The sequence below is a fragment of the Cannabis sativa genome, chromosome 6, assembly GCF_029168945.1.
Source record: "Cannabis sativa cultivar Pink pepper isolate KNU-18-1 chromosome 6, ASM2916894v1, whole genome shotgun sequence".
NCBI lineage: Eukaryota > Viridiplantae > Streptophyta > Magnoliopsida > Rosales > Cannabaceae > Cannabis > Cannabis sativa.
In genome coordinates this window covers 63,079,111-63,104,353 of record NC_083606.1, presented here as the reverse complement: position 1 = coordinate 63,104,353, position 25,243 = coordinate 63,079,111, and the positions used below count along the sequence as shown (strand labels likewise).

General features: G+C 40.3%; 1 non-coding gene across 1 annotated transcript; it reads left to right on the top strand.

The window, feature by feature from the left end:
- The first annotated feature begins 24,229 nt into the window (after positions 1-24,229).
- LOC115696081 (small nucleolar RNA R71) lies at positions 24,230-24,336 on the top strand. Its single transcript, XR_004007679.1, has one exon. It is a non-coding gene; the product is annotated as a small nucleolar RNA R71 (small nucleolar RNA).
- Positions 24,337-25,243: the final 907 nt, after the last annotated feature.

Genomic DNA, 25,243 nt, shown 5'->3' with positions numbered 1-25,243 from the left:
ACCTTTTGAATTTATGAAGGATTGCCTTAAAGCATTCCAAATTCTCAAGGAGAAACTAATTTCAGCACCGATTGTAACTACACCAGATTGGGAGCTACCTTTTGAAATCATGTGTGATGCCAGTTACTATGCTATTGGAGCAGTATTGGACAAAGGGTTGACAAGATATTCATGACAATCTATTATGCAAGCAGAACCTTGAATTATGCCAACTAAATTATGCTACTACAGAAAAGGAGATGGTGGCCATAGTGTTTGCATGTGATAAATTCTGACCTTACTTGATTGGAAATAAAGTGATAGTGTACACCGATCATTCAACAATCAAGTACTTGATGACGAAAAAGATGCAAAACCAAGACTAATTTGATGGGTTCTTCTTCTACAAGAATTTAACTTAGAAATAAAAGATAAGAAGGGCAGAGAGAATTTGGTAGCAGATCATCTGTCAAGGTTGGAGCTTGAAGAGAGTCAGAAAACATGAGAGGTTCAGATCAATGAAGATTTTCCTGATGAGCAGTTGTTTCTCCTAGATTCTACGGTACCTTGGTTTGCAGATTATGTGAACTTCTTAACCACCAACATTACACCACCAGATTTGACAAGGCAACAGTTGAAGAAATTCTACTCAGACGTCAAACACTACTATTGGGAAGAGCCTATCCTCTATAAGCATTGTGCTGATCATATTATCAGAAGATGTGTGCCAGAAGAGGAGATGTTCTCTATATTAAATCACTGTCATAACTTACAATGTAAAGGACACTTTTTAGTGGAAATCGAACTGCGGCAAAAGTACTTCAAAGTGTATTTTTCTGGCCTACTTTATCTAAAGATGCTCATCAATTTGTCGAAGCATGTGACCATTGTCAAAGAACTTGAAATATCTCAAGAAGGAATGAGATGCCTTTGACTGGAATATTAGAAGTTGAACTATTCGATGTGTTGGGTATTGACTTCATGGGACCTTTCCCGGCATCATACAACAATTCTTACATAATGCTAGCTATGGATTATGTCTCTAAATGGGTAGAAGCAGCAACAACACATTTGAATGACGGCGAAATAGTGTTAAATTTTCTTCAAAAAAATATCTTCACTCGGTTTGGAACTCCTAGAGCAATTATCAGCGATGAAGGTAGCCATTTTTGCAACAAACAATTTGAAGCTTTACTTGCAAGGTATGGGGTTCGTCGTAGGACTGCACTACCTTATCATCCTTATAGCAATGGCTAAGCAGAAGTATCCAACATGGAGATTAAATTAATTCTGGAGAAACTGCTCAACATTCACGAAAAGATGGCTAAGAAGCTGGATGATGCATTATGGGCCTACAGGACAGCATTCAAAACACCTATAGGAATGTCACCCTATAGGTTGGTATATGGAAAGGCTTGTCATCTTCCAGTAGAATTAGAGCACAAGGAATTTTAGGCTATGAGAACTTTGAATATGGACTTGGCAGCAGCAGGATAAAAGAGGCTATTGCAACTCAATGAGATGGATGAATTTCGCAATGAGGCTTATGAAAATGCCAAGATCTATAAAGAAAAGACTAAAAAATGGCATGATAAAAACTTGTTAGAAAAGAGTTTCAACCTGGACAACAAGTTCTACTATTTAATTCAAGTTAAAAGCTTTTTCCTGGAAAATTAAAATCAAGATAGTCTGGACCATTCACAGTGGTTCAGGTATTCCCATATGGAGCGATGGAAATCAAAGGAGACACACCAGAGACTTTCAAGGTCAATGGTCAAAGATTGAAGCTTTACTTGAAAGGTCGCATTGATGAAGCCAAGTCCATCATCCAATTGGTTCCATTATGAGTAGAGAAATACAGTCCACCTAAATGACGTAAACGATAGCGCATTCGGGAGGCATCCCAAAAAATTTTATTTTACCGCCATGGTACCCATACCAGCCACCACCACCGCCATACTGATATGGCGCTCAAGTAAGTTCCTTTTTTCTCTCTTTTTAATGTCACATTGGGGACAATGTGTCACTTTAGTTTGGGGGTGAACTTAATTTCTATTAGCTATTAGTTTTAACATGTTTTTTTTGTTTACGTCTTTAAATTTTTAGTTGTATTATTTTGAAGTCCATTTGCTTGCTATGAGTTAATTTGAAAGTAGGTAGATAACATGATTTAAAAAGTTTATTTATTTTTTTCGAAAAAATCTGTGTGCTTTGTGATGTTATACTCTTGACTAATTTCAATTTTGTGCTTTAATAGAACATGGAATCATATTAGGTAATTTTCTAGTAATTGAATTTGTTTATGTATGCTAATTGGAACATGTGGAAAGTTGTTTGGAATAAATTCTAGAACTTGCTTTTTTTTTATTACTAATTCTAGATTTTGCTTGCTTACTATTTGAGGCGAAATAAATAAATTATGCATGATTAGGAAAGTGATTTAGGCAATTTTTTGGATCGATTGTGCCTTTCAAGCCATCCTTGTAATTTTTATCCTTGTTACCCTTTTTTGAGCCTTAGCCTATTCTTTGTTCTACACATATTGAGCCTAAAAAGATAAACCCACGAATATCCACAATTTGACCCTAATTATACCATAAGTAGATCTTTAGTTTGGGGGAAAAAAGTGTCAAAATATAGAGAATATAAAAAAAATCATTGGCAACAACTTGACAAAAAAAAAAAAAGAGAAAAGAAAGAAAAATCTGACAACCAGTGTCAAATCTAGAAAAAAAAAAAGATAAATATAAAGTTATTGCAACCTTATTGAAAAAATATATCTCTCATGTAATTAGAAAAAGGGGTATTACGATTGTGTAAAAAATATTGTGGGTGACATGATTGGAAAAAGCTTATGGTATAGGAAAGCCTAAATGACCATTTCAACTACCTTTACCCTAAGCCTAACATTATAAGCCTAGAAAGACATTCTGATTCTTGGTTGTGCATTAATTCATATTAGTGAAAAATAGTAAGTATTGCAAGCATATGGAATTTTGGGTTAGTAGATTGATGATTGTAATTGGCATGCATAAAGTAGTTTAATTGTTTGTTAATTGCATTCTATGGTTTCATGAGATAAATGCAAATAAATTGAAATCTGTCAAGGGTGTAATTGATCTGAAATCTGGATTATATGCATAAGTGAAACTTTTTTTTAATCATGTTACTGAAACTTCTTGAAAATTACTCATGTTTGGGATATTGACTTATTTATTATTAATTTAGTGTTTTACTCGAGGACGAGTAAAAGCTTAGTTTGGGAGAATTTGTTAAGTGTTTTTTAGTATTATTTTTAAGTTAATTTTTAGTGTGTTTTTAATTTAGTTCTATTCTTGTTTGGAGCAATTCTACGCTTTTTATCTTTTATTTTTGCAGATTTAAAATAGAAGAATATTAGAAAATATCAAAGGAATAAGATGAAAAAAAGATAAAAAAAAAAATCTCACAAAAAGAAGATATATAAAATAGAAGAAAATTGTGTAAGAAAATAAAGCTGAAACTTCAAGCCTGAATTCGACTATGTTCTGATTATATTTTGAAAAAAGTCGAAACATAAAAGTTCTAAATCTCTCTTTTATCTTTTTGGAACATCTTGAATTGTCCAATTCTAAGCAATATCGAGAGAGTTATGGCTAAAATACTATCAGTCAACGCAGTAAAAAACTCACATCCTCTTCTAATCCTAAGCAAAATAGGTTTTCTAATCCTAAGCAGAATAGGTTTTTTTTCTCCAGCGTTTTTTATTTTATTTTATCAGTTTTTGGCTATAAAAAGTGGACTTCAATAGTTTTGGGGAGGAATTCAAAAGGAATTTAGTGCAAAATATTGAGCACGAATTTCAGAGATCAACTGCAATACTGGAGGCATTCTTCAGAGAGTTTTCATCATTCTTTTCTTCTCTTTCTTAAAGTTAATATGTGTGATTTTGCTTCCATGAACATGTATAGTTAAACACTTGATTAGGATTAGATGGATATTATTTGATATTGCTTTATGGTATTAATATGATTTATTCCCCCCCCCCCTCCCAATTTCTATGTATTTTATTTCATTCGTGCTTAACTACTTTTAATTGCCTGATCACTAATTAATTGTCTATGATTTTGATGCAAGATCTGAGAAGTGAGTATCAATTATGCTATAGTAAAATATAACTGAATTTCGATATAGAACGAGAGTACTTATATGGTTTAGATAGCTTATAGGGCATCTGTGTTTAAAGCTTGTTGCATGTTAAATTTATCACTAGAGTAAAAAGTTTGCATGTGATTGAGATTTATATATTAGATAAGACTATAAATTACCATAGTAAGCCTGCTATTGCATAAAAATTGATAGTAGGGAGATAATCATATTAAGCCATAATCAATAGAAACAATTGAAATCGAAGCCTTAGTTTTTATTAACTGTTAATTTCCTTATTAGTTTAATTGCTTATTCTTTTACTGTTTTTTTTATTTTCTAGTTTTAATCTTTTATTAATTTTTATTCAACCAAAAATAAGTAAAAGTTTAATTTTAACGTACTTAACTACAATCCTTGTAGGATCGACCTCACTCTTGGTGAGTTTACTACTTGACACAATACGTGCACCTGCGTGTGCAAAATATCACAATAGTAGTCAGCTAAACAACCATACTCAGACAGAGGTATCAAGCCAACCTCTCAACCAAGCCGGTCAGACACAAAGACCTCTTGGCACATCCGTGTTTGACCGATTATATACTGTACACGACTGTAAAGCCCGCTTAGTTAATTTGGAAATTAGCAGTTATTTATGTTAATCAGGAAATTATTTATAGCTATTTAAATAATTTATCATTAATATTTATGGAATTCAGATATGCATATTTATGTCATCAGCAGTTTTTATATTTCGCATTCCCGGTGTCCGGTATTTTGGAACGCGGCGTTTGGCTCAGTAGAAATCACAACTTAGTATGTTAGTATTTTGGGGACGGGTTTTAGACATTGGGAATGTCGGGAATGGCCGGGAATTTAGAATGTCCCAAAAATACCCCTTTAGTATGTTTTGCATGATTTTATGGTGGAGGGGCAAAATGGTCTTTTTGCCCCATTAGTGTGTTGTTTTATGTGATTTATTAAATGGAAAAATAAGTGTTTATTTTATTAAATGTTGGCTGAAATGATTTTAATTAAATGGCATTACTATTTTAAGTTCCTTCATTTTTCACACTTAGAGAAAAATAGAAATTTTCAAAAAGAAACACTCTCTTTTCCTCTCTAACTTTCGGCTGAAGCTTTTGGAGTGCATGAACTGAATTCTCTTTGATTTTCCAAGCAACTTTCATCCATTCTTGAGACTCTTTGCAAGCTAGGTTAGCTCATCCTCTTCCTTTCTTAAAATTCTTGAGTTTTGATGAAATTATGAGTAAATGCATGTTAATTTTGAATGTGTTGCTGCTGCTTGTGATTGTTGTTATTTGTATGTTCAAATGCTGGATTATTTATGCTTAGTTAGGTTGGAATGCATGCTAGATAGGTTGTGCAAAGTTTAGAAATTTTCTATGCAAAATGTGTGATTTTGAAGATGAATTGTGTAATCTGTTGCTGGGTTATTGTTAATGTTTTTGATTGTTTTCTGGGGTAATATTATGCTAGTTTAAGGTGGATTAAGCTAGTGGATTGCTTGTTTAGTTGGTTGTGCTCAAGCTTGAGTTTGGAACTCAAAGCTTGAGCTTTAATGGTGAATTTCGTGTATGAGGTTTCTGGGTAGGTTTGATGCTTTGGTTTTGTTATTTGGGACCTATTGAGGAGGTCTGGAAAGTTTGGGATCAATTGGGGTTAAATTGGTCGAGATATGGGAAATTTTGGTTGCTGCCTGCGAGGAACCGGAATTCCGCTTCAGCATCCGGAATTCCGGATGGGGTTCAGAAATTCCCAGAACCGGAATTCCGGTTGGGCAACCGGACTTCCGGATGGGGGATTTTTCGGAACCCGAGTTTTCCTCGTTTTTGGGTTTTTAGGGGTATTGCCATGCTTTTTATCGATAGGGAAACTTTTAGTTTCGAGTTTTAGTCCCCGGGAAGTGATTTAGCGTGTCACTTATAGCGTTGTGGTTTTTATGGTTTAGGAGCCGATGTCCGCCGTTCGGCTTCGGTTCCGGTCGAGTTGACGGCACACACGAAATTGGAATCCGAGGTAAGATTAGTATAACGGTATGCATATGTAGTTTACATGTTTAGCGTGCATGTAGGAAGCCCGTTAGTTTACATTAGATATGTATTTAGGCTTCGAACCACCCAACCTGTCACGTCGGTACGAGTGGAGTATGACCAGCGGCGGAGTATGGCCAGGTTCGGCCGATCAGTGACACCGGTTGGTGGTTCGATCTTATTGACCTATCCGTCGGTACGGTGGAGTATGACCGACGGCGGAGTATGACCGGTTCGACCGATCAGGAGGATACTTGTCAATAGTGCCGTCCCCTGAACGTTCAAAACTCAGTACCATGTTGGACATGGCAGTAGTGCTCAGTACCATGTTGGACATGGCAGTAGCGGGACTCAGTATCGTGTTGGACACGGCAGTCAGTTTTATGTATGATATTATTATGCTTTTCTTGCGAGTCCGTCGACTCACGGTTTACGTTGCATGTGTAGGTAAAGGCAAGGCGATTCTTGATGGACCGTGAGCGAGCTTATGGGGTTGTACATGTCGGGGCGGTTAGGCTGGAGCGTACGATCCTCGGGACGGCACGGGCGAGATTTTGTAATTGTCGTTAGACGACTTTATTTTGATGTAAAAGTTGAACAGTGAAAACGTTTGTAAATATTTTATAAATCGGGATCCCGTGACTTTTTGCAAAATGGTTTATAAGTTAATGAAAGAGCAAAAATTTTAATTAATCACATTTTTCCATAAACCTCGTTGATTAGCAACGAGCTGCACAGTACGTTTAAAAAATCACGTAATATGCCTAAATTAGTTAGGGTGTTACAACTTGGTATCAGAGCCGCCAGGTTGTCTTCCGAAGATCGTCACGACATGTACAATCATCATCGGCGGTTAGCTCGGTTCACGGTTCGGTAAGCCTTTATTGCTTTAGTAGTTTATTTTATTCGGTTATGAAAAAGAAAAGCCCGTTAGGAAGCATGTTAGTAGCTTTGATAGTAGAATAGGCGCATGTTTCATTTCTAATTTCCAAATTAAGCGGCATTAGTAAGCTCGCCACGAATACGACACGATATGCCAACTCTTGGTTTCGCGGGCGGTTCTAGCTAGATGGACGCCAGGCGGACCACGAGGAGTCAGGGCAACTCAGTGGGGTCGAATCAGGGAGAGGGAGCTCGGTTTCCCCCACCTGCTAGGGGCCGAGGCAGAGGTCCCCGAGGCAGGGCTCGTGGTCGGGGTGATGAGAACCCACCACAGGCTGCCCAGGCTCCCCCAGCCGATCAGGGAGCCCCGAACTGGGAGTTGCGGTTTGCGGAGATGCAAGCCAGGATCGAAGAACAAGACCTCGAGATTCAGAGGTTGAGACGGCGGGGTGCTCCTGCCGGTTCCGGTCTCGGTAGTTCCGGCGGCACACCCTCGCCGCCGGTGCCGAGATGGTAGTGGCGGCCCACGGATTGGAACCTTTATATGAGCGGTTCGGAAGCAAGCACCTCCGGTATTCTGGGAGGTCCGGATGTGTCGAAAGCCGAGCGGTGGCTTACGGTGATCACCGAATTTTGAACTTTATGGGTGTCACCGCAACGACGAGTGGTGTGCGCCACCTTTCGGTTCCGGGAGGATGCCACGGTATGGTGGGACATGGTGTCTCGGATTCACGATGTCACCACCATGACTTGGGAGAGGTTCCGTGAACTTTTCAACGCGAAGTACTACAACGAGGCGGTTAGAAGCGCCAAGAGAAAGGAATTCGTTCACACGACCCGGCGGGAGAACATGAGTGTCACTTTGAGTATACAACTCGGTTGTGGGATTGGCGAGGTTAGCCTCGGGTATTGTGCCGACCGACTTCGGTAGGAAGGAGAAGTATGCGGACGGGTTGAATCCCAAGATCGGGCATGACACGATGATTACCAGCGACGACGGCACCACCTACGCTCGGATGGTGGAGAAGGCCTTTGCGGGCGGGGGCGCGGTGGGGTGCATGTCGAGTCGGCTAGTACTCCGATTGGTGGCGGAGCTCCTACCCCTCTGCATCGGGATTTAGCGGGGGAGTAGTGGTTCGGCCATTGATCGGAGGAAGAGGGCACCCATCGCTTCGGCGGCTCGAGCTGAACAAGAGGTTCGGGGGAACCGAACGGAGGAGTCGTCCTGGTGGTAATGAGACTCGCTTCTCCTACCCCGAATGCCCTACCTGCAAGAGGCATCATCGGGGAGAGTGCAAGGGGCAGGGATGCTTTCATTGTGGCATGCCCGGGCACTTCAAGAGAGAATGTCCCCAGCTCCGGCCAGAGGCACCGAGAGCTCCAGCGATGCCCACTCCAGCCAGGGTATTCGCGATCACGCAGCCGATGCGGATGCCGGCCCATCGGTTGTTACAGGTCGGATTCTTATTAACGACTCGTTTTATTCGATCTTTGTTTGATTACGGGGCTACACGCTCTTATGTGGCGGCCGAGTCTTTAGTAAGTTGGGTAGACCCTTTGATAGATATGAGTCGGGGTTTGGAACCCCGTTACAGCGGAGAATTGGTTATCTCCAATAGGTGGATTAGGTCTATGCCGATCAGGATAGATGGTAGAGAGTTAAGCGCTGATCTGATAGAGATGAGCTTAGTCGAATTCGATATTATTTTAGGAATGGATTTCCTATCTAAATATTCGGCGAGCATTGATTGCAAGAGGAAGATGGTGGTCTTCCAACCGGAAAGTGAAGAACCGTTCGTATTTGTGGGTTCGGTTCAGGGATCTCGGATCCCGGTGATCTCGGCTATGTCAGCGAGAGAATTATTGCACGGTGGGTGCTTAGGGTTTACGGCCGTGGTGGTGGACACCACTCGGCCGTACACCGTTCGGCCGAAGGACATCGAGTGGTTCGGGAATTTTTGGACGTTTTTCCCGAAGAACTTCCGGGGTTACCACCTCATCGGGAGATCGACTTTGTGATTGACTTGGCACCGGGTGGATCCGGTTTCCAAAGCCCCGTATAGGATGGCTCCGGCTGAACTTAAGGAATTGAAGATTCGGCTCAGGGGTTGCTTGACATAGGGTTCATTCGGCCCGGTGTGTCACCTTGGGGAGCCCGGTTTTGTTCGTGAAGAAAAAGGATGGATCTATGAGGATGTGCATCGACTACGAGAGAGTTGAACAAGCCGACGGTGAAGAATAAATATCCATTACCTAGGATCGATGACTTGTTCGATCAGCTTCAGGGGAAGACGGTCTTTTCTAAGATTGACCTCCGTTCGGGTTATCATCAGTTGAGGATCCGAGAGGAGGACATTCCAAAGACGGCTTTCCGCACTAGGTATGGACACTACGAGTTCTGGTTATGTCATTCGGACTAACCAATGCTCCTGCGGCATTCATGGACACGATGAATAGAGTATTCAAGGATTTCCTCGATATCTGTGTGATTGTGTTTATCGACGACATCCTCGTGTACTCTCAGTCAGAAGAGGAGCATGAGTTACATCTTCAGATGGTACTGCAACGACTTCGAGAACATAGACTCTACGCCAAGTTCAAGAAATGTGAGTTACGGTTGTCTCAGGTGTCCTTCCTAGGGCACATAGTGAGTAAAGATGGGATCAAGGTGGATCCCGGGAAGATCGAATCCGTCAGGGATTGGCCGAGACCGAAGACAGTGACAGAGATCAGAAGTTTCTTGGGGTTAGCTGGGTACTACCGTAGGTTCGTGGAGGGGTTCTCCAAAATTTCAATGCCCCTAACCGAGCTTACAAAGAAGAATCAGCGATTTATCTGGTCAGATAAATGCGAAGCTAGTTTTCGTGAGTGAAACGAGAGATTGATTCTTGCTCGGTGCTAGCTTTGCCTTCGGACAAGGAGAAGTTTGTGGTCTATTGTGACGCATCCAAACAGGGTTTGGGGTGCGTATTGATGCAGGCCGATCGGGTTATCGCTTACGCCTCCCGTCAGTTAAAGGATTATGAACAGCGATACCCGACTCATGATTTAGAATTGGCCGCAGTGGTATTTGCACTGAAGATTTGGCGGCATTACTTGTATGGTGAGAAGTGCGAGATCTACACCGACCATAAGAGTCTCAAGTATTTCTTTACTCAGAAAGAATTGAACATGAGACAGAGGCGTTGGTTGGAACTAGTGAAGGATTATGATTGCGAGATCCTCTACCATCCCGGGAAAGCCAATGTAGTGGCCGATGCCCTGAGCAGAAAGGGTCCCGGGCAAGTGGCTAGCATGGTTCAGATCTCACCTCAGCTAGCAGAGGATATGGTCAGGTCCAGCATTGAGTTTGTGGTAGGACAGCTACACAACTTAACGCTGCAATCTGATCTGTTAGAAAGAATAAAAGTTGCTCAGACGACAGATCCGGAGTTAGTGAAGATCCGAGATGAGGTATTGGCTGGTCAAGCCAAAGACTTTTCAGTGTCAGATAGTGGAGTGCTTTTGTATAAAGCCAGGGTTTGTGTCCCGAACAGTGTGGACTTGAGAAACGAGATCTTCGAGGAGGCTCATTCTACTCCATATTCTCTGCATCCCGGCACCACCAAGATGTACCAAGACTTGAAACCGTACTTCTGGTGGAGCGGTATGAAGAAGAATTTGGTAGAATTCGTTTCGAGATGCCTCACGTGTCAGCAGATCAAGGCTGAACATCAGAGACCAGCAGGGTTGTTGCAGCCTCTAACCCTACCAGAGTGGAAATGGGAGGACATTACGATGGATTTTGTGGTCGGGTTACCTAGGACCACGGGTATGTATGACTCCATCTGGGTAGTGGTGGATCGATTTACGAAATCTGCTCATTTTCTGCCGGTTAGAACAACGTTTACAGTGGATCAGTTGGCAGAGTTATACGTCAGGGAGATAGTGAGACTTCACGGGGTACCGAAGTCTATAGTTTCGGACAGGGATCCGAAATTCACCTCCAAATTTTGGCAAAGTTTGCAACGGGCAATGGGTACAAAGCTAAAATTCAGTACAGCATTCCATCCTCAGACAGATGGTCAGTCCGAAAGGACAATTCAGATATTGGAGGACATGTTGAGAGCCTGTGTTATGGACTTTGAGGGTTCATGGAATAAATACCTACCGTTAGTAGAGTTCTCATATAACAACAGTTATCAGAGTACGATAGGGATGGCACCCTACGAACTGTTGTACGGTAGGAAATGTAGATCCCCTATCCACTGGGATGAGACAGGGGAGAGGAAATACCTAGGTCCAGAGTCAGTTCAGCGGACCAATGAGGCAATACAGAAGATTAAAGCTAGAATGCTTGCCTCCCAGAGCAGACAGAAGAGTTACGCAGATCCGAAACGTAGGGATGTTGAGTTCCGAGTAGGGGACCATGTGTTTTTACGAGTATCTCCGATGAAGGGGATTAAACGTTTCGGGAAAAGAGGCAAGTTATGCCCTAGGTTTACAGGACCTTTCGAGATTCTCGAGAAGATAGGTCAAGTGGCATATCGGTTAGCATTGCCTCCCGGCGTTATCGGCGATGCACAACGTATTTCATGTCTCAATGTTGAGAAAATACGTTTCAGACCCCTCTCATATACTCAGTTATGAGAGCCTTCAGCTTCAGTCAGATATGTCTTATGAAGAACGACGGTGCGAGATCTGGATAGAAAGGATAAAGTCCTTCGGAATAAGACCATAGCGTTGGTCAAGGTTCTCTGGAGAAACGGTAAGGTGGAAGAAGCCACACAGGAGCTAGAATCAGATATGCGAGCTCAATATCCAGAGTTATTCAGGTTAGATTTCGGGGACGAAATCCTTTTTAAGGGGGGGATAGTTGTAAAGCCCGCTTAGTTAATTTGGAAATTAGCAGTTATTTATGTTAATCAGGAAATTATTTATAGCTATTTAAATAATTTATCATTAATATTTATGGAATTCAGATATGCATATTTATGTCATCAGCAGTTTTTATATTTCGCATTTCCGGTGTCCGGTATTTTGGAACGCGGCGTTTGGCTCAGTAGAAATCACAACTTAGTATGTTAGTATTTTGGGGACGGGTTTTAGACATTGGGAATGTCGGGAATGGCCGGGAATTTAGAATGTCCCAAAAATACCCCTTTAGTATGTTTTGCATGATTTTATGGTGGAGGGGCAAAATGGTCTTTTTGCCCCATTAGTGTGTTGTTTTATGTGATTTATTAAATGGAAAAATAAGTGTTTATTTTATTAAATGTTGGCTGAAATGATTTTAATTAAATGGCATTACTATTTTAAGTTCCTTCATTTTTCACACTTAGAGAAAAATAGAAATTTTCAAAAAGAAACACTCTCTTTTCCTCTCTAACTTTCGGCTGAAGCTTTTGGAGTGCATGAACTGAATTCTCTTTGATTTTCCAAGCAACTTTCATCCATTCTTGAGACTCTTTGCAAGCTAGGTTAGCTCATCCTCTTCCTTTCTTAAAATTCTTGAGTTTTGATGAAATTATGAGTAAATGCATGTTAATTTTGAATGTGTTGCTGCTGCTTGTGATTGTTGTTATTTGTATGTTCAAATGCTGGATTATTTATGCTTAGTTAGGTTGGAATGCATGCTAGATAGGTTGTGCAAAGTTTAGAAATTTTCTATGCAAAATGTGTGATTTTGAAGATGAATTGTGTAATCTGTTGCTGGGTTATTGTTAATGTTTTTGATTGTTTTCTGGGGTAATATTATGCTAGTTTAAGGTGGATTAAGCTAGTGGATTGCTTGTTTAGTTGGTTGTGCTCAAGCTTGAGTTTGGAACTCAAAGCTTGAGCTTTAATGGTGAATTTCGTGTATGAGGTTTCTGGGTAGGTTTGATGCTTTGGTTTTGTTATTTGGGACCTATTGAGGAGGTCTGGAAAGTTTGGGATCAATTGGGGTTAAATTGGTCGAGATATGGGAAATTTTGGTTCTTTGCGAGAACCGGAATTCGGTTGAGCATCCGGAATTCGGATGGGGTTCGAAATTCCCGAGCCGGAATTCCGGTTGGGCAACCGGACTTCGGATGGGGGATTTTCGGAACCGAGTTTTCCTCGTTTTTGGGTTTTTAGGGGTATTGCCATGCTTTTTATCGATAGGGAAACTTTTAGTTTGGAGTTTTAGTCCGGGAAGTGATTTAGCGTGTCAACTTATAGCGTTGTGGTTTTTATGGTTTAGGAGCCGATGTCCGCCGTTCGGCTTCGGTTCCGGTCGAGTTGACCGGCACACCTGAAATTGGAATCCAGGTAAGATTAGTATAACAGTATGCATATGTAGTTTACATGTTTAGCGTGCATGTAGGAAGCCTGTTAGTTTACATTAGATATGTATTTAGGCTTCGAACCACCCAACCCTGTCACGTCGGTACGAGTGGAGTATGACCACGGCGGAGTATGGCCGGTTCGGCCGATCAGTGACAACTGGTTGGTGGTTCGATCTTATTGACCTATCCCGTCGGTACGGTGGAGTATGACCAGCGGCGGAGTATGACCGGTTCGACCGATCGGGAGGATACTTGTCAATAGTGCGGGTCCACGAACGTTCAAAACTCAGTACCATGTTGGACATGGCAGTAGTGCTCAGTACCATGTTGGACATGGCAGTAGCGGGACTCAGTATCGTGTTGGACACGGCAGTCAGTTTTATGTATGATATTATTATGCTTTTCTTACTGAGTCTGTCGACTCACAGTTTACGTTGCATGTGTAGGTAAAGGCAAGGCAGTTGCTGATGGACCGTGAGCGAGCTTATGGGGTTGTACATGTCGGGGCGGTTAGGCCTGGAGCGTACGATCCTCGGGACAGCACGGCTGAGATTTTGTAATTGTCGTTAGACGACTTTATTTTGATGTAAAAGTTGAACAGTGAAAACGTTTGTAAATATTTTATAAATCGGGATCCCGTGACTTTTTGCAAAATGGTTTATAAGTTAATGAAAGAGCAAAAATTTTAATTAATCACATTTTTCCATAAACCTCGTTGATTAGCAACGAGCTGCACAGTACGTTTAAAAAATCACGTAATATGCCTAAATTAGTTAGGGTGTTACAACGACCTTAGAAATTATTTAAACCTTAGAAGAGGACTAGATGGGAAAAATGTTCTTCCTAACATCTAGCCAAATAATGTGAACAATTATGTCCCAAGTCTAGTTCTAAGAGATCCTAATGTGACACAGGTCAGTCAACATGCTGGCTGTTACGAAAATTATGAACACTATGCAAGTATACGCAGTCAAGTAGTAGCTCATGCAAGTGAGGTCGATCCACAGGGAATTGGACTAATTACTACTAAATTATACTTATGATTCTATCTGGCAAATCAATACTTTTTGCGAATTCAGTAAAATAATTCAGAAATTTAAAACAACAAATGAATATTAATCAAGATGAGAGAATATGGAGGAGAATCCTGTTGTTAGTTTACCAATCGTTAATGCCTAATTGCTATCCTTTTCTTGAAGGGAATGACCGATTATACATTAACCCTAACTCTTTTCAGATCATTTAGGTTCTAAATCTCATGTTCTCTAATTAATCTCTTAATTAAACTAACATGAAATCAACATTAAGCAATAATCTAATTGTCACAAAGGCTATGTAAGTACTTTCGTTTCACATCAAAACCTAGATTATCCAATTTTAGCATTCTCAGTTCTCACTTTTCAGATTTCGAATTGAGATCATAAAACATGTAAAAGGTGATCAATCTTACACATAGAGTTAAACACAAATATAGATAATTTTCACAATCAAGATGGAGGAATGACAATTATTTATTAACTAGGCAAAAACTTAAACAACATTCATCATCCTCCCTAAATGGGAAATTTGGCTCATAACAATAATAAAAACATCCATGATTAATTCTAAAACAACACTAGACATAAAAGAAAGAATAAGGGTAAAAGAAAAAAACTAGAAGGTGATATCGTTCTGGGTCTTCAAGATCGCTTCCTTTCCTCTTTCATCCACTTTTCAGGTCTGTTCTTGCTTAGTTTGACCTTCTGAGTCGTATTCCTTATATAGGGATGAAAGGTGTGCCTCCAATTGATAAAAAATCTGAATTAGGTCAAAACTGCATTTTTCCGTACCTGGTCGCGACCAACTTAAAGGCTGGTCGCGACTACAGGTAAAACTCGAAAAACCGAGTTTCTGCCAAATCTCCCAAGTCGCGACCATGGTCACGACCAAAGAAAAGGGTCGCGACCTGGCTCCCGGCTAGTCGCGACTACTGACACCCAATGAGCAGATTTTTCTGATTTTTCACCAGTTTGTCCCGTCTTTTCATCAATTACCTGAATTTGACTTTTGATACCCCGGGAACCTGAAACAAGGAAAATCAAGCGTAAAACCGCTCCAAAAGACACCAATAACCGAGAAAATGCTTACTTGTTAGACCCAAAACATATGCTAAATATAACCTAACAAAATTCCCCCAAACTAGATTCTTACTCGCCCCCGAGTAAGATAAAAAAAAAACTAACTACGCTATCAGATAATCGTTATACAGCTGACTCATGCTCTGCTTTCTTCCCTTGCACAAACTAGAATTTCAATTCTACTAACTCTAACAATTAATTCAAATGCTCAATTCATAACACTATGCATAACCACAAAATTTATTCACACAAGAACATTGTTATAAAAGTTTTACTCTTTCCAACTGTTCCACAGCCCGATAGCTCATAAGCCTGCATGCTTACCTCTCTCCACTAATGTTGACAATATCCTTTGGAATCAATAGGTCTTTTCGAGGTTTAGAAATTATGGCTTAGATATTCAGAAATCGACGAAAGACGGATTTGGCTCAAGATATCATAAGCACACAAACAGAACCCACAAGCTTCTTGCTTTTTTTTTCCAAAACCCCATCGTGTTCCCACATACACCAAGATTGAGAAAAGATATATATTTTTTTCTTTTCTAACATCACTAAAATAATTCTTTCCTTCTTTGAATAAACTTTTCCCAAACACATCTTTCTTTCTATTGTGTTTTTTTTTCCGAAATTTTTTCTTCTTTTTTTTTCAGTGACATCGAGTTACACATTTTTTTTTTTATTTTTCTCAATCTTGCAAGTTCTTCTCCCTCTAACTATTTTCTCACACTAAGTATTTTTGCTCCCCCAAACTAATTGTGTAGCTTATGATATCATAGATAAAATGGTGAAGACAAAATTAATAGTGTGGCTACAATTCTTCGGTTCAATGGGTAAAAACAAAACAGGTTTAGGCTCAAGAGGGTCAACTAGGGATAAAAATTTCATGGTAGGCTTGAAAGGCTCAAACTATCCAACAAATGCCTAAATCATATTCCTATTAAACATTGTCAAGGATTTCGCCTCAAAAGAATAAACATGCAAGTTCTAAGCTATCCTGTCAATCTTACCACAAACCATAGTAAAAAAATTATAACAATTTTCACAGATTGGACAAATTGCATTCATACACAGGTTTCTAAGCATCCAAACTAATCCAAAGAGTTAACTAATCAAGCACACAGTTATTTTGCAATTTCAGATTACATTACACTAAGCAGCAGCATACAACTATCTTCTAGCTTATTGCCATTCCTAACTAAAACATAAAAATTAAAACAGAAAATTAAAATGCAGAAAATTAATATTTTTAAATCTCTCCCCCCAAACTAAATATTACATTGTCCCCAATGTATACAATTAAATACAGAGATAAGAGACTTAGCTGAGTCCCTTTCATAAAGGGTTGGGTGGCGGCGGCTGATCATATGGATAAAACCGAGGAGGTGGCACCAAGTAATTCGGGTCATCAATCCCGATGTTCATTCTATTGATGAGAGAGTTGAGTTAGTGAACATGTCCCTCATCATGTATACTCCTCTGCACCATATAGTTTTGCATGTAGTTGTTCTGCTGAATTATATAACTCAACTGTGCATGAGTATATTGCATCACCGGATCGATAGGCCCAATCAATTGTGGGGGCACTTCCTCCTCTTCTTCGACACTAGGTTCTCTTTGCCGCCTTCGGCCTTGCGGTGCATCAGGTGGAGGCTGGCCATAAGGATGTGGCTCTTTTAGCCTGTTGACAAATGTGATGTCCATCTTTCGTAGTGGCACCACAGTGTTATCATACTCAAGTTATGGCACATCATATGTCCCGTAGAGTTCAGTAATCACACCTGCCAAACCAAGACCACCACCAGTGGCTCCTTGAACAATTTGCTCAATGCTGCTTCTAATGACTTGTCCAATATTAATGTTGTACCCCTTCATAATGGCGTACACATATTTGAGGCGATCCATTTGGACATCTGAAAAATGTTTACTCGGCACCAACCGAGCACTCACAAAGTACAGCCATGTCTTCGCCACCGGGTTGATCTCACACCTATGTAGGATGTTTGGTGACCCGTCTCGGCCATCATTGTCGTGGAACCTCAACCCCGGAAATCCCACTATTTCAGCCACATCCACCAAATCAAACTGCTCTTCCTCCTCAATAATTCGGAGGCGTTGTTCCTCCCTAGAATAATCCGCGACAGAGAACATAACATTGAATGCATTAGCAGTGGCGGGAACCTTCTTTCCTCGCACCTTCACCTCCCCATTTTTGCGCTCGGGCCAATTGGTGAGAAATTCACATGCCATAGTCACATTAGCCTGACCCCGAGCATCCACAAAACTACCCCTTTTCATCCTCTCAATTTGAGCCCGAATTGCTTCGAACCTAGGTTGACCCCTCAAGGGGTTTTCAGGAAATTCAATACCCCAATCTTCAATGTAAGGCCTAATCAAGAGCATCATGAAATGATTTTGAGCCTCCTCATTTACAAATCGGGTTCTATCAAAACCCGTAGCTGGCGGGTTTGACGACGAACCTTCTTCAACATGCCTTGTTCTTTTTGGTCCCATTAACTTAGAAATAAATCTTTTTTTTTCTTTTTTTTTTTCAAAATAATTCTAAAAAAAATTGGGCAGCACCTCCCCTTGAATTTCTACTTCCCAAAAATTTAAAACTACACCAAGATAATCAAAACAAATACATGCATAGTCCACAATCCCAAAAATCCCTCTATCAACCAATAATTTCAGAATAAGCACTATTTTCACAAAAATACTCAAAGTTCTTATGCAATTTCTCAAATGTAATAGAGGAATCTACTTACAAACCCGAAGATGCTACTACTCCACCTCCATTGTTGAATATCCTTGAAAGCTTGAGGTTGAAGATGAAGAATAATGTTATTTTCGGATTTGGGGAAATATTGGTGATTTTTGGGATGGTTTTTGATGGAAAATGAGGATTGATTAGTGAAAGTGGGTTTTGGGATGGATTGGGATCTAGAAATTAAAGAGAAGATGAGAAAATTGAAGAATGGAGATGAGAAAAGTTGGTTTTTTTGGCTAAGAAGAGATGAGAGGCGGCTGAGGAAGGTTTGAAAAAATTTGAAATTGGTTTAGGATTGAATGGGGGGAAAATTGGATTTTTATAGAAATTTTGTCAGCTGGTCGCGACTAGCCCATGGACTGGTCGCAACTAGCTTGAATTTGAAAAATTCAGAGCTTCTGGAAAAGTGCGTGTCGCGACCATGAAAAAGGGTCGCGACTAGCTCGAACCCTGGTCGCGACCACTGGAACCAATTTTTTTCTCGTGGTTTCTGTAATGTCCAAGTCGCGACCAGGGTTGCGTCCACCAAAAAAGGTCGCGACCCAAGAACCTGGTGGTCGCGACCACTGGATTCCCAGTCCCGAAAAGTAAATTTTTTTTCACGTTTTTCACGATTCAACTGGAAAAATATAATGTCTGGTACTTAAATAAAAATTCAAAATACTAAAAATACTAACACATAAACTAAAAAACATAATTAAAAAGTCTAAAAAATTAAAGAAAACACTTGGGTTGCCTCCCAAGAGCGCTGTCTTTATCGTCATCTAGTCGGACGCTCTAGAGAGGCGCCAGAAGAATGGCGGACTTGGCTTGGTCAATTTGACCTCCCAAGTAGAGCTTTAAACGCTGCCCATTAACTTTGAAGGTTGTTGGACCTTCACCTTTCAACTCCACAGCTCCATAGGGAAACATCTTGACCACGGTAAACGGTCCTGACCACCTTGACTTTAGCTTACCAGGAAACAATTTCAACCTTGAATTGAAAAGTAACACTTTCTTCCCAGGTTGGAACTCCTTCCTAACTAAGCCTTGGTCATGCCACTTCTTGGTTCTCTCCTTGTAGATCTTAGCATTCTCGTAAGCCTCATTGCAAAACTCCTCCAGTTCATTCAATTGCAGTAGTCTTTTCTCTCCTGCAGCCTTCAATTCCATGTTGAGAGTCTGCATAGCCCAAAAGGCCTTATGTTCTAATTCCACCAATAGATGACAAGCCTTTCCAAACACCAACCGATATGGTGACATCCCGATCGGTGTCTTAAATGCCGTTCTATATGCCCACAGTGCGTCATCTAACTTTCTAGACCAGTCTTTTCTTGATCTCTGCACTGTTTTCTCCAGAATCATCTTTATCTCCCGGTTAGAAATTTCAGCTTGGCCATTACTCTGAGGATAGTACGGTAGAGCAGTTCTATGACGGACACCATATCTTGAAAACAGTGCTTCAAACTGTTTGTTGCAGAAGTGACTCCCTTCATCGCTTATGATTGCTCGGGGAGTACCAAACCGAGTGAAGATGTTCTTTTGAAGGAAGCGGAGGACTGTTTTACTGTCATTTTGTGGTGTTGCTGCTGCTTCGACCAATTTCGACACATAGTCCACAGCCAATAAGATGTACAGATTGATAAAAGATGAAAGAAAAGGACCCATGAAGTCTATTCCCCACACATCAAACAATTCCACTTCCAAGATTCCCGTTAAAGGCATTTCGTTTCTCCTTGAGATATTACCTGTACGTTGACATCGATTACATGCCTTCACAAAAGTACTAGCATCTTTAAAAAGTGTTGGCCAAAAGAATCCACTCTGCAACACCTTAGCAGTAGTTCTTGTCCCACTGAAATGTCCCCCACATGGTAAAGCATGGAAATGATTTAAAATAGAGTACATTTCCTCTTCAGGCACACATCTTCTAATTATCTGATCAGCACAGTGCTTGTAGAGGATTGGCTCTTCCCAATAATAATGTTTCACCTCTGAAAAGAACTTCTTCAATTGTTGACGAGAAAGCTCAGGAGGAGTTATTTTTGCAGCAAAGAAGTTGACATAATCAGCATACCATGGTACCATCAGGTTTTCCTTAAGACTAAAGAGTTGGTCATCAGGAAATTGCTCATTTATCTGTTCCTCTTTCGTATTCTGGCTCTCTTCCAACTCTAGTCTTGACAGATGATCTGCTACCAGATTTTCAGTACCCTTCTTGTCCTTTATCTCTATGTCGAACTCCTGGAGTAGAAGTACCCATCGAATCAATCTTGGCTTTGCATCCTTTTTGGTCATAAGGTATTTAATTGCCGAATGATCTGTGTAGACTACAACCTTATTCCCAATTAGGTAGTGGCAGAACTTATCACATGCAAACACAATTGCCAACATCTCTTTCTCCGTTGTGGCATAATTTAGTTGAGCATCATTCAGGGTTCTACTAGCATAGTAGATTGTGTGAAACACCCTGTCAACCCTTTGACCCAAGACCGCTCCAATTGCATAGTCACTTGCATCACACATTAATTCGAAAGGCAACTCCCAATTTGGTGAAGTAACTATTGGTGCTGAAATCAATTTCTCTTTTAGAACTTGGAATGCCTTTAAAAATTCATCTCCAAACTCAAAAGGTACGCCATTAACAAGTAAACTGGACAATGGTTTAGAGATCTTCGAGAAGTCCTTAATGAATCGTCGAAAGAAACCAGCATGACCCAAGAAACTTCTTACTCCTTTCACAGAAACCGGGGGTGGCAAATTCTCTATTGTTGACACTTTAGCCTTGTCCACCTCAATCCCTGCTTTTGAAATCTTGTGTCCCAGAACTATCCCTTCTTTCACCATAAAGTGGCATTTCTTCCAGTTTAGAACCAAGTTTGACTTTTCGCATCTGATTAGCACCTTCTCCAAATTCTCTAGGCAATGATCGAATGAAGAGCCAAAGACCGAGAAGTCATCCATAAAGATTTCAATGCAAGATTCAATTAAGTCCGAAAAGATAGCCATCATACACCTTTGACATGTAGCAGGAGCGTTGCATAATCCGAATGGCATTCTTCTAAAAGCAAAAGTACTGTAGGGACATGTGAAAGTAGTCTTTTCCTGATCTTCATGTGCTATGGCTATTTGGTGGTATCCAGAGTAGCCATCAAGAAAACAGTAATATTATTGCCCCACCAATCTGTCTAGCATCTGATCAATGAAGGGCAAGGGAAAGTGGGAAAGTGATCTCTCCGGGTTGCTTTGTTGAGTTTTCTATAATCAATACAAATCCTCCAACCAGTGACTGTTCTTGTGGGAATCAACTCATTCTTTTCTTTCTTGATTACTGTCATTCCCCTTTCTTTGGAACTACTTGTACCAGACTAACCCATTTACTATCTGAGATGGAGTAAGCCACTCCAGCATCCAACCACTTTACCACTTCCTTTCTGACAACTTCCTTCATAGGTGGATTGAGTCTACATTGAGCATCAATTGTTGGTTTAGCATTTTCTTCCATCAGAATTTGATGCATCACAGTTGAGGGACTGATTCCCTTGACATCACCCAGTGTCCATGCAATAGCCTTGTTGTGCGCCCAAAGTACTCTGAGCAATCTATCAGTTTCCACATCAGAAAGTGAGGCTGACACTATAACTGGCAGCTTCTTATCTTCTCCCAAGAACTCATATCGTAAATGACTGGGAAGCACCTTCAACTCAAACTCTGGAGGTTTTTCAGTAGATGGCACAAGCTCTTTTGGTACTACTCCCAACTCTTCATAATACTTTCTGTTTAATGGCCCATAGGAATCAAGCCATTTAACATAACCCATCACTTCTTTTCCCTCTTGCTCCGTCAAATCATCTTTAATTAAACTCAGTTCTAAAGGATCATCTATCAAATTTTTCTCACTCACAATTGTATCAATCAGATCAACAAAGTAACAGTTATCACTTGCCTTTGGGTAAGTCATCGCCTTTAACACATTAAAAACCACTTCTTCTCCTTGGACTCGCAGCTTTAATTCACCTTTCTAAACATCAATCAAAGCTTGGCCAGTTGCCAAGAATGGTCTCCCAAGTATGATTGGGACATTGTTATCCTCTTCCATATCCAGAACAATAAAATCAGCTGGAAAGATGAACTTGTCAACTTTGACTAACACATCCTCAATGACTCCTCCTAGGATGAGCTAGTGATCGATCCGCCAATTGTAGAGTTACCGTGGTTGGCTTTGTTTCTCCCAACTGCAATCTTTTAAAAATAGACAGAGGCATCAAGTTAATGCTGGCTCCCAAGTCACAAAGCGCATTTATTCCTTCAATTCTCCCAATGGTACAAGGAACATTGAAACTCCCTGGATCTCTGAGTTTGGGAGGGAGTTTCTTTTGCAGAATGGCGCTACACTCTTCAGTTAGAGCCACTGTTTCATAGTCCTCCATTTTTCTCTTCTTAGACAGAATCTCCTTCATGAACTTCACATAACTCGGCATCTGTTCTAAAGCTTCAGCTAGGGGTGTGCAGAAAGTCATCCAATCCAATTCCAACCGACCGATCCAATCCCAACCGATCCAATAGAATCGGATATCCATTCATAATTGGATCGGATCAGATGCAAATTTTAAAAATCCAATTGGATCAGATCGGATGTTGGATGAGACATCCGATCCAATGGATAACCGATCCAATCCAATCCAATACCATCTAATGTCCATCCAATCATATTTAATATTTATAATTTTATATATTTAATTATTTTATTTAATATTTTATATATTATTTTAGTATCTATGTTAGATTATTAGGTTTTAAATTATGTTTTTTCATATATATTTTTTTTAATGAAATTAGCCTAAATAGTGGTTAAAATGGATTAGATTCATCCATAGGATCCATTGATTGGATCCAATCCAATCTAATAAAAAACCAGTTAAAGCATCCAATGGATGGAACCGATCCAATCCAATACATCCATTGGATCGGATCGGATTGGATGACTCAATTCAATTGGATTGGATCGGATGGAAAAATCTAATATCCAATAAATAATTGGATTGGATTGGATGGGTCCAAATCCATTGGATGTGATCCAATGAACACCCCTAGCTTCAGCAAAAGGAATGTTATGTGTAGTCTTTTAAAGACCTCTAGAAATTTTGTGAACTGCTTGTCTAGATTGGTCTTTCTGAGTCTCTTAGGATAAGGTATCTTCACATGATGATCAATACTGATTGGTGGAGACTGTTGTAGTGGTGCAGGGCTATTAGTAGCCTTCTTTTCTGTTGAAGTTGGAATTGGCGCTGGTTGATCTTTAATCTCTTCATCCACTTGTTGTATCATTTCAGGCCCATCATATTTCTTACCGCTCCTCAGGGTAATTGCCTTGTAGTTTTCCTTAGGATTAACTTCAATTGTACTAGGCAAATTTCCTTGAGGACGGGTTGCTACCTGAGTTGCTAGTTGCCCCATTTGAGTCTGCAAATCTTTAATGGAAGATCTAGTTTCAGTCTTAAATTGTAACAATAAATCTGACTGCAAACCAAAATTTCCACTAGAGCTTTGTTGCTGAGTATACTGTTGGTTTTGTGTCTGGTTCTGATTTCTCTGTTGATAGAACCCACTGTTTCTTCGATTACCTCCTTGGTTGAACCCATAGTTGTTGTTGTTCTGAGAATAATTTCCAATGGCTTTTGCTTCATCCATTGGCAAATCATCCACATCTGCCTGACACTCAGAAAAGTGATGGGGACCTCCACATATCTCACAAACCACTTGAGCTTGTTTGGCTTGCCCTGCGATCAGCTTTGTTAGGGCCTCAACTTGGGCTGTCAGCTTTGTATTGGCATCAACCTCTAGCACACCAGCTACCTTCTTAGTTTGACTTCTTTCAGTTGGCCACTGCTGATTGTTTAGAGCCATCTCCTCCAACAGATCATAAGCCTCATTCGCACTCTTTCTCATAAATGCTCCACCAGCTGCTGCATCTATAAGAGTTCTAGTGTTACCAATCAGCCCGTTGTAGAAGTTATGAACCAGCATCCACTTCTCTATACCATGATGAGGGCACTTTCTGATGAGATCCTTAAACCTCTCCCAAGACTCATGGAGAGATTCATTATCTTGCTGACATAAGTTGTTGATATCTCCTCGCAACTTGGCAGACTTTGCTGGAGGAAAGAACTTTGACAGAAATTTTGTTGCCAAGTCATTCCAGGTGGCAATGGAGTTGGGTGGCAAGGAATTCAGCCAACTCTTGGCTCTTTCTCTAAGTGAGAATGGAAACAGTCTCAGACGAATGACATCATCACTAACTCCATTGACTTTGAAAGTCTCACATAGTTCCATGAAGTTCGATAGATGAAGATTGGGGTCTTCAGAAGGGAGTCCACCAAACTGGACTGAGGACTGCACCATTTGAAGTATGGCAGGCTTGATTTCAAAGTTGTTAGCATCCACTGCCGGTGGCCTGATACATGACTGAACCCCCGTAAGAGTTAGGAGGATATAATCTCTCAAGCTACGGCCATTAGCTTGATCTTCAACGACACCTCCATTAGTACCGTTGTTTCCTCCATTATTTGCAACATTAGCGTTGTCAACCATGATTTTTGGTGTTTTCGCAGGTGCTGAAACTCTCTCTTGCCTTTTGTTCCTCCTGTTTCTCCTACAAGTTTTCTCGATTTCAGGGTCGACGGGTAATACAACTGCTTGCCCTTGGTGGCGCATGCACTCAAGATACCTGAAATAGATAAAAGCAGTTTTGCAAGAGATAGGTTAGAAATTCAACAAGAGAAATATACCAAAGTAGAAGTTAGTATAATTTTGTGTAATATTAATCTTTATACAATTCCCCGGCAACGACGCCAAAAACTTGTTACGAAAATTATGAACACCACGCAAGTATACACAGTCAAGTAGTAGCTCACGCAAGTGAGGTCGATCCACAGGGAATTGAACTAATTACTACTAAATTATACTTATGATTCTATTTGGCAAATCAATACTTTTTGCGAATTCAGCAAAATAATTCAGAAATTTAAAACAACAAATGAATATTAATCAA